This window comes from Carlito syrichta, unplaced genomic scaffold (assembly GCF_000164805.1).
Source record: "Carlito syrichta isolate Samal-C Ts95f unplaced genomic scaffold, Tarsius_syrichta-2.0.1 Scaffold311765, whole genome shotgun sequence".
NCBI classification, from domain to species: Eukaryota; Metazoa; Chordata; class Mammalia; order Primates; family Tarsiidae; genus Carlito; species Carlito syrichta.
In genome coordinates this window covers 68,698-77,498 of record NW_007255861.1, presented here as the reverse complement: position 1 = coordinate 77,498, position 8,801 = coordinate 68,698, and the positions used below count along the sequence as shown (strand labels likewise).

Below are 8,801 nucleotides of genomic sequence, written 5' to 3'. Positions count from 1 at the left end.
TTCCTCCCTCAACCTTCCAAGTAGCCGGAATTACAGGCATGCGCTACCACGCCCGGCTGATTTTTTTATTTATTGTAGAGATGAGGTCTCGCTGCCCAGGCGGGTCTCGAACCCGCGGGCTCAGGCAATCCACTCACCTCAGCCTCCCAAAGGCGCGGGATTACAGGCTGAACCACTGAGCCCGGCTGTACAATAGGGAATTTAAAACTAAAACTCAGTCCAGGTGTGGTGGCTCAAGCCTATAATCCCAGCACTTTGGGAGGCAGAGGCAAGAGAATTGCCTGAGCCCAGGGGTTTGAGACCAGCCTGGGCAAACTTGATGAGACCTTGTCTCTACAATAAATCAAAAGATAAGTCAGGCATGGTAACGTGTGCCTGTAGTTCCAGCTACTTGGAAGGCTGAGGCGGAAGGATCGCCGGAGCCCAGCAGGTTGAGGCTGCGGTGGCCGTGAGTGTGCCACTGCATTCCAGTCTTGGAGACAGAGTGAGATTCTGACTAAAAAAAAAAAAAAAAAACTAAACTAAAATTTGCCCAGAGAGAAACAGACAACATTTGTAGTAGACTGTTATCCCAAGATGCTTAGACAAGGGCGTTATACTTTTTTCCTTTTCTTTTTGGGTCTCTTCTTACATGCTCACATTTTCCTGGAAAGATAATCCCCTAATTTGCATTTCCCAGTCTATTGCCAAAGGGAGAAATAAAACTGTTGGATTTGTCACCAAAAACCCCAATCTGCTCATGATGCAAGTGAATCTTCAAGTACCCCATAACAGATTTTACTCACGTCCCTAATATAACCGTTTATTCAAATTGTACATTCCATCCTTTTAACAAAGTCAAATTTTTAGACCCACATGTTTGATTCCCTGTTTTACCCTAACAGTACCCATGGTCTACAGAAAATACTTTGAAATTAGATTTTTGGCCAAGCGCGGTGGCTCACACCTGTAATCCCAGCACTAAATTTAGGAGGCCAAGGTTGGAGGATTGCTTGAGTCCAGGAGTTCAAGACCAACCTGGGCAACATAGCAAGACCTCGTCTCTACAAAAAATAAAACAAAATAAAATAATTAGATTTAAACATTATAAAACACAGAGCTTTACTAGTTGCAAAAATATTTATAATCCTAATTCTTTAATTGTTGATGGCCTCCAACCATGTAATAATTTGATAATAGAGCCTTGGATAGATACTGCTGATACCTCCCTATGAATAACTATTAGTATACAAGGTAACCCACAAGGGGTTACCTGTTGTATCCCACCAGGGTGCATTTTTATTTGCGGCAGATTTGACAATCAACCATATGCAATATCATGCCTCAATAAGTGGAAAATAAAAGGCCAATGTGGTTTAGGATTTTTCTGGATTCAATTTAAGTTAACAAAATCTGAACATCAGTTAACATCTGTGAACTTACACCGTCATGTGAAAAGAGATACCCTACCAGGAGTCAGAATCCAGTTGGGTGGGCTTCAGTGGTCAGAGCTGTTCTCCCTTGGGTCAGTCACTTGGTGAGAAACTTGTCCTGATTGAGCCTACAGCTGACTCCGCAGCTAAGGTTACCACGGCCCAACAAACTTCCCTGGATTCTCTTGCTAAAGCAGTATGAGGGGGACCCCCAAAATTTAGTTATTTAAAAATTGTACATTTATTCTTACATGTTTAAACTTCAGTCACCTTCAAAGTACTCTCTGTTTGATGCAATACACCTATTGAGATGCTTTTTCCACTGCTCAAAACAGTTTTTGAACTTGTCAATGTTAATGCCTTTCAGAGCTTCTGCTGTTTGGGTTTTTTGTTTGTTTGTTTCACCTTTTCCACGTTGGCCACACGTTTCCCTTTGAGGACTTTTTTCATCCAGGAAACCAAAAAGAGTTGCTCAGGGTGAGATTGGGCGAAGAAGGAGGGTGAGCCACGGGGGTCACGTCATTTTGGGTCAAAGCTGCTGAACGCTCAGTGTGGCGTGGGCAGGTTGTTCCTGAACATCCCTCTTCATGAAATGGGCAAACGTTAAAAGAATCTCCAACAAAATTTTCCTTGAAGCTGAATGCAGACTCTCACAACAATGCTAGCCGGTACACTGATGTGGATGACTTCCTAGGACACTTACCTAGCCAGGGAAGTCTGTACCATAAGAGCCTCACCCTCCAAAAAATAATTTCATTTCTTGGGGTCCCCTCTTATTAGATGACAGAATTGCTCGAGACTGATTGTGCTTCTGCTTGCTAGCTGAACAAGATGACGTTTGTGCAGTTGCTAACACTACTTGCTGCACATGGATAAATCCCTCTGGGGAAGTACAAACACAATTATACATGATAGAAAAACAAGCTATCTGGTTTCAACAAGTCGCACCATATACATCTGGATTTTTTTTTGAGTTGGAGTCTCTCTGTCACCCAGGCTGGAGTGCAGCGGCACGCTCACAGCCACCACAGCCTCGACCTACTGAGCTCAGGTGATCCTTCCGCTTTAGCCTTCCAGGTAGCTGGAACTACAGGCATGCACCACCATGCCTGGCTAATTTTTTATTTATTGTAGAAAGTTGCCCAGGCTGGTCTCCAACCCCTGGGCTCAGGCAATCCTCTCACCTTGGCCTCATAAAGTGCTGGGATTATAGGCATGAGCCACCATGCCCTGCCACATCTGGACTTTTTTTTTTTTTTTTTTGAGTCAGAATCTCACTCTGTCACCCAGGCTGGAGTGCAGTGGCACGCTCATGGTCACCACAGCCTCGACCTGCGGGGCTCAGGCAATTCTTCCACCTCAGCCTTCCAAGTAGCTGGAACTACAGGTGTGTGCCACCACCCCCAGCTAATTTTTTGATTTATTGTAGAGACGAGGTCTCACCAAATTGCTCAGGCTGGTCTCGAGCTCCTGAGCTCAGGCAATCCTCTCGCCTCGGCCTCCCAAAGTGCTGGGATCACAGGCGTGAGCCACCGTGCCAGTTACATCTGGACTTTTTGAACTGTTTCATTGGTTGCCTTCAAATTGGGTTTGTTTTTTGCATCAGAGTCTCACTCTGTTGCCCAGGCTGGAGGGCAGTGGCACGCTCACAGCCACCACAGTCTTGACCTGCTGGGCTCAGGCAATCCTTCTGACTCAGTCTTCCAAGTAGCTGGAACCACAGGTGTGTGCCACCACATATGGCTAATTTTTTGATTTATTGTAAAGATGAGGTCTCACCAAATTGTCCAGGATGGTCTCGAACCCATGGGCTCAGGCAATCCTCTCACCTTGGCCTCCCAAAGTACTGGGATTATAAACATGAGCCTCCCAAAGTGTTGGGATTATGGGCCACAAATGCCATTTTATTTTTTTATTTTTTATTTTTTTGAGTTGGAGTCTCACTCTGTCGCCCAGACTGGAGTGCAGTGGCCGCTCCTGGCCACTGCAGCCTCGACCTGCTGGGCTCCGGCGATCCTTCCTCCTCAGCCTTCCAAGTAGCTGGTACTACAGGCGCGCGCTACCACACCTGGCTAATTTTTTGATTTATTGTAGAGATAAGGTCTCGCCAAGTTGCCCAGGCGGGTCTCGAACCCACGGGCTCAGGCAATTCACTCACCTCAGCCTCCCAAGGCGCGGGATTACAGGCTGAGCCACTGAGCAGGGCTCACAAATGCCATTTTATCTTATTTTTAAATTTTGTTTTAGTTGGAGTTTCACTCTGTCACCCAGACTGGAGTGCAGTGGCCGCTCCCGGCCACCGCAGCCTCACCTGCTGGGCTCCAGCGATCCTTCCGCCTCAGCCTTCCGAGTAGCCGGAATTACAGGCACGCACTACCACGCCCGGCTGATTTTTGATTTATTGTAGAGATGAGGTCTCGCCAAGTTGCCCAGGCGGGTTTCGAACCCGCGGGCTCAGGCAATCCACTCACCTCAGCCTCCCAAAGGCACGGGATTACAGGCTGAGCCACCGAGCCCGGTTACAAATGCCATTTTAAATGGTCAGGAGGAAGCAGAGGAGGGAGACAGCAGGGTGGAGAAAGGCATTATGGAAGGGTTGGCCTCTCAGTTGGGATTTGAAGGAGGGGCTGGGGAGTGAATGGGAGGGGAAGTTACAATTCTAGGGAAGGAGGAAGGCCAGAGCTCTGAGAGTCTGGGTACCAGATTCAGAGTTGGGGTGTAGGGGCTCCCCTGTGGCTACCATGGGCAAAGAGGACTGGCCCCAGCCTGGCAGGGTCATGCTAGCAGGGACCGCCTTGGTGGTTTCAGACCCGGCCCCTACCCCAGTGTTTCCTCTTGTCCCAGCCAGCTCCATTCAAGTTACATCACCACCCTCAGATCAAGGATGGATAGGTGAGTAGACAGTGCAGAGAAGGGCAAGTGAATGACCCGTGTTGAAATCAAATAAAGTATGGAGATACATTTTAAAATCTCACATTGAGCCAGGCTGGGTGCTCAGCCTGTAATCCTGCGCCTTTGGGAGGCTGAGGTGAGTGGATTGCCTGAGCCCGTGGGTTCCAGACCCGCCTGGGCAACTTGGCAAGACCTCATCTCTACAATAAATCAAAAATTAGCCGGGCGTGGTAGTGCGTGCCAGTAGTTCCAGCTACTCGGAAGGCTGAGGCAGAAGGATCGCCAGAGCCCAGCAGGACAAGGCTGCGGTGGCCAGGAGCGGCCACTGCACTCCAGTCTGGGCGACTGAGTGAGACTTCAACTCAAAAAAAAAAAAAAATCTCACATTGAAGGGAGGGAACCCATAAAGTGTAAAGTATATTCAGTTTAATGTAGTCATTTAAAAACAGCACACAACTGGGCACAATTGCTCATGCCTATAATCCCAGCACTTCAGGAGGCCGAAGTTAAAGGATTGCCTGAGTCCATAGGTTTGAGACCAGCCTAGGCAACTTGGTGAGATCTCATCTCTACAATAAATCAAAAAATTAACCGGGCTTGGTGGCAGGTGCCTATAGTTCCAGCTACTTGGAAGGCTGAGGTGGAAGGATCACCTGAGCCCAGCAAGTTGGGGCTGTGGTGGCTGTGAGTGTGCCACTGCACTCCGGCCTGGGCGACAGAGTGAGTTTCCAACTAAAAACAAAATTCCCAAAACAAAAACAAAAACAACCAAAATTTAAAAACAGCACAAGCCGGGCTTGGTGGCTCAGCCTGTAATCCCGCGCCTTGGGAGGCTGAGGTGAGTGGATTGCCTGAGCCCGCGGGTTCAAGACCCGCCTGGGCAACTTGGCAAGACCTCATCTCTACAATAAATAAAAAAATCAGCCGGGCGTGGTAGTGCACGCCTGTAGTTCCAGCTACTCGGAAGGCTGAGGCGGAAGGATCGCTGGAGCCCAGCGGGTCGAGGCTGCGGTGGCCAGGAGCGGCCACTGCACTCCAGTCTGGGCGACGGAGTGAAACTCCAACTCAAAAAAAAACAGCACAGCAGCTCTGGGCACTGTGGCTCACACCTGTAATCCCAGCACTTTGGGAGGCGGGGGCAAGAAGATTCCTGAGCCCAGGGATTCGAGACCAGCCTGGGCAACTTGGTAAGACCTTGTATCTACAATAAATCAAAAAATTAGCCAGGCATGGTAGTACACACCTGTGGTTCCTGCTATTTGGAAGGCTGAAGTGGAAGGATCACCTGAGCCCAGCAGGTCAACGCTGGGGTGGCCATGAGTGTACCACTGCACCCCAGCCTGGGCGACAGAGTGAGACTCCAACTCAAAAAAAAAAGAAATTAGTAATTATACGGAACCCCTTGAGATTGTCTTGCTTGCTAACAATTTACTTTTTTAGGTATTTGTATTAATACTTTGTTATCAGCTGCCCATGACGACCTCTAGCACACTACCGGGAGCCATGCTTACTGATATATTGCTATTACCCCACCATAATTACCCCAGCCCACCATCTGTAGACATGGAATGCTGATGCCTGGCAATGTCAAAATATGTAATTTATGTGACTGCTATAGAAACCAAATAATATAATTTTGGACACCAACCTTTGGCCCAAACCTCCTCCAGGTCTAAGCCCCTTAGATTTAGGGGTTTGCTTTGGAGCCCTTAAATACTCCTAATCTTTAGCCTGCCACACATTTGCCTTGGAGTGTCGGCCCCCTTCCCATCTGTGAAAGGTGAATAATAAACTTTACTTCTTTCTACTTTCTTCCGTGCCACCGTCTTGCATTATCCCTGTGACACCAGCTCACCTTGCTTCAGTTTACCCTTTCACACATTTTTTTTTTTTTGAGTTGGAGTCTCACTCTGTCGCCCAGACTGGAGTGCAGTGGCCGCTGCCGGCCACCGCAGCCTCAACCTGCTGGGCTCCCGCGATCCTTCCGCCTCAGCCTTCCAAGTAGCTGGGATGACAGGCGCGTGCCACCACGCCCGGCTAATTTTTGATTTATTGTAGAGATGAGGTCTCGCCAAGTTGCCCAGGCGGGTCTCAAACTCACGGACTCAGGCAATCCACTCACCTCACCCTCCCAAGGCATGGGATTACAGGCTGAGCCATGAAGCCCAGCTCCTTTCACACATTTTATTTGGAAAGAAATAATTATAATTGAGGAAATACACACAAACCTGGTTATCGTCGGTATGTCTAAAGAACAAAGAGGAGGTTGAAGTGTTTACAATAAGGAGAAAGGTTTGGGCCCGGTGCCTCACACCTGTCATCCCAGCACTTTGAAAGGTCAAGGCTGGAGGACTGCTTGAGCCTAGGAGTTCGGGACCAGCCTGGACATCATAGCAAGATCCTGCCTGTACAAAAAACAGTCAGAAAAATTAGCTGGGCATGGTAGCACGTGCTTGTAGTCCCAGTTACTCAGGAGGCTGAGGCAGAAGGATGGCCTGAGCCCAGGAAGTTGAGGCTTTGGTGAACCAGGATCGTGCCACTGAGCTCCAGCCTGGGCAACAGAGTAAGATCCTGTCATAAATAAATAAATAAATATGGAGAAATGTTATGTATTGGTGTTTTGAAAAAGTTCACCGGCATGAGTAAAGTTTTGGAAGCTGGCAAGTTCTGAAGGGTGCGTGACAGGTGGTGGGCAAAACTCATCTTAGAGTCATGGCAAGTTCATTCAGAAGCCATTAGAGAAAACTGGCTTCGGGTTACAGCAGGCAGTTTCAGCAGCCAGCTTGCAGAGAGTTACATTTTTGAAGCAATGTTATGTGTCCTGAGGACTTTCTAACCCCTGACTTCTCAACTCTGTTTTAGTTGGGGATGACAAGAATGACCCGGTTTGTATCACCAGCTTTCACACTTGTTTGGGGAGCTGAGAGTTCCTCGGCCGGAGGTTGCCGTGGCCACAGAGCCAGGCCCTGGGACGCCAGGCTGTGAGTCGGGGACTCTGTCCCGGGGGCAATGGAGGCTGTGAAGGAGGGGGTCGAACAGGTCTCGGTGTTAGAAAGAGCTCTCGGGGCCTGCAGGAGAGACGGAGGAGCCAGTGTGACTGAGTGGTGGCTCCCCCAGCGGCTGGGGCTTGGGGTTCCTCTCTCCCCTCGGGCCCCGCCCCCTGACATCATTGCTGCATTATTGCACCAGGGCTGGCTGACCAATAAGCTGCCGCTTGCTATTATCATGGGTCATAGTAACAGGGTCTGACCTTGGGTTAACAGGAGAGGAGACCTCCCCCTCGTGGGGAGAGTGTGAGGGGAGAGGGAGAGCCTGCAGGGCAGGTGAGTCCCCAAGACCAGGGCTCCCCAGCTGGGTCCTGTGCGTGGGCAGAGGCAGGGGCTTCTGGTCCCAGGCCCGACCCCCTGGGCCTTAATTCCAGGCACTGATGTGGCAGCCCCTTGCTGTGGGGACCTGTCCCAGGTTGCCACTCTCCCAGATGTGCTAGGGAAGAGCGGGGGGTGGAGACAGCAAGAGGAAACGCCCCCACTCAGGACAGGGCACTCAGATCTTGTGGGGACAATATGACAAGGACACATTTTGGGGGCTGGGAGGGACAGCAGAGGACGAGGGTGAGGGGTTGGAGGTGGAGGGACGGGGTGGCCAAGGAGATGGAGGTGGCAAAGTCATTGGGCTGAAAGGAAGGCAGCTCTCCAGGGGGTGAGGGAGCCCAGGGACCTGGTTTTGGGTCCCAGCTGTGCCTCTGGGTGGGGAGACATCCCCTGTCTTGCCTGAGCCTCAGTCTTTCTTACTGTCAGCTGGGGACAGTGACCTCAGGCATGAGCGTCTCTCCCAGCTCTCTCTCACTCTCTGAAGCGTATTTGTAAGTAAATGCACTTTATTTGAGTTGGAGTCTCGCTCTGTCACCCAGGCTGGAGTGCGGTGGCACACAGCCACTGCAATCTCGACCTGCTGGGCTCAGATGATTGTTCTGCTTCAACCTTCCAAGTAGCTGGAATCACAGGAGTGTACCACTAAGCCCAGCTAATTTTTTGATTGATTGTAAAGATGAGGTCTTGCCATGTTACCCAGGCTGGTCTTGAACGCCTGTACTCAGGCAGTCCTCTTACCTCCCGCTCCCAAAGTGCTGGGATTACAGGTGTGAGCCACCACATCCAGCTAGTAAATGCATTTTAGAGGTGATGGACCAGAGGGGTGTGTGATGAGAAGAGTGGAGCCAGGGAAGCTCCCAGATGAGGATGAGGGAGCTCAGGAGAGACACCGTGACAGGAACTCCAGAGGATGGGAGGGGAAACCGAGGGCTGTGGGAAGTAAGGCCTGCCATGGCAGGGCTGAGGGTTTCCCAAAAGGACTCCCAGCGGCAGGGCATGCGCCACACCGGGCTTCCTCTCCAGGCGGAACTCAAGAATGCCTGCAAAGCTGACCTGGGACTAGATAAATGGGGTTTGTGGTTTCACAGAGCTAAGCATTTCTTTCTTTTTTTTTTTTTTTTTTTTT

At 50.0% G+C, this 8,801-nt stretch overlaps 1 protein-coding gene across 4 annotated transcripts in view; it reads left to right on the top strand.

The window, feature by feature from the left end:
• Positions 1–7,491: 7,491 nt before the first annotated feature.
• The window catches only part of IRGC (immunity related GTPase cinema), a 4,114-nt gene continuing 2,804 nt past the window's right edge, over positions 7,492–8,801 (top strand). Inside the window, exon 1 of one of the 4 annotated variants that reach the window (XM_008069018.1) lies at positions 7,492–7,627. The gene's annotated coding sequence lies outside the window, so the exon portion shown is untranslated. The remainder of the gene's footprint in view (positions 7,628–8,801) is intronic. The other 3 variants (XM_008069021.1, XM_008069020.1, XM_008069019.1) reach the window with 3 other exon arrangements.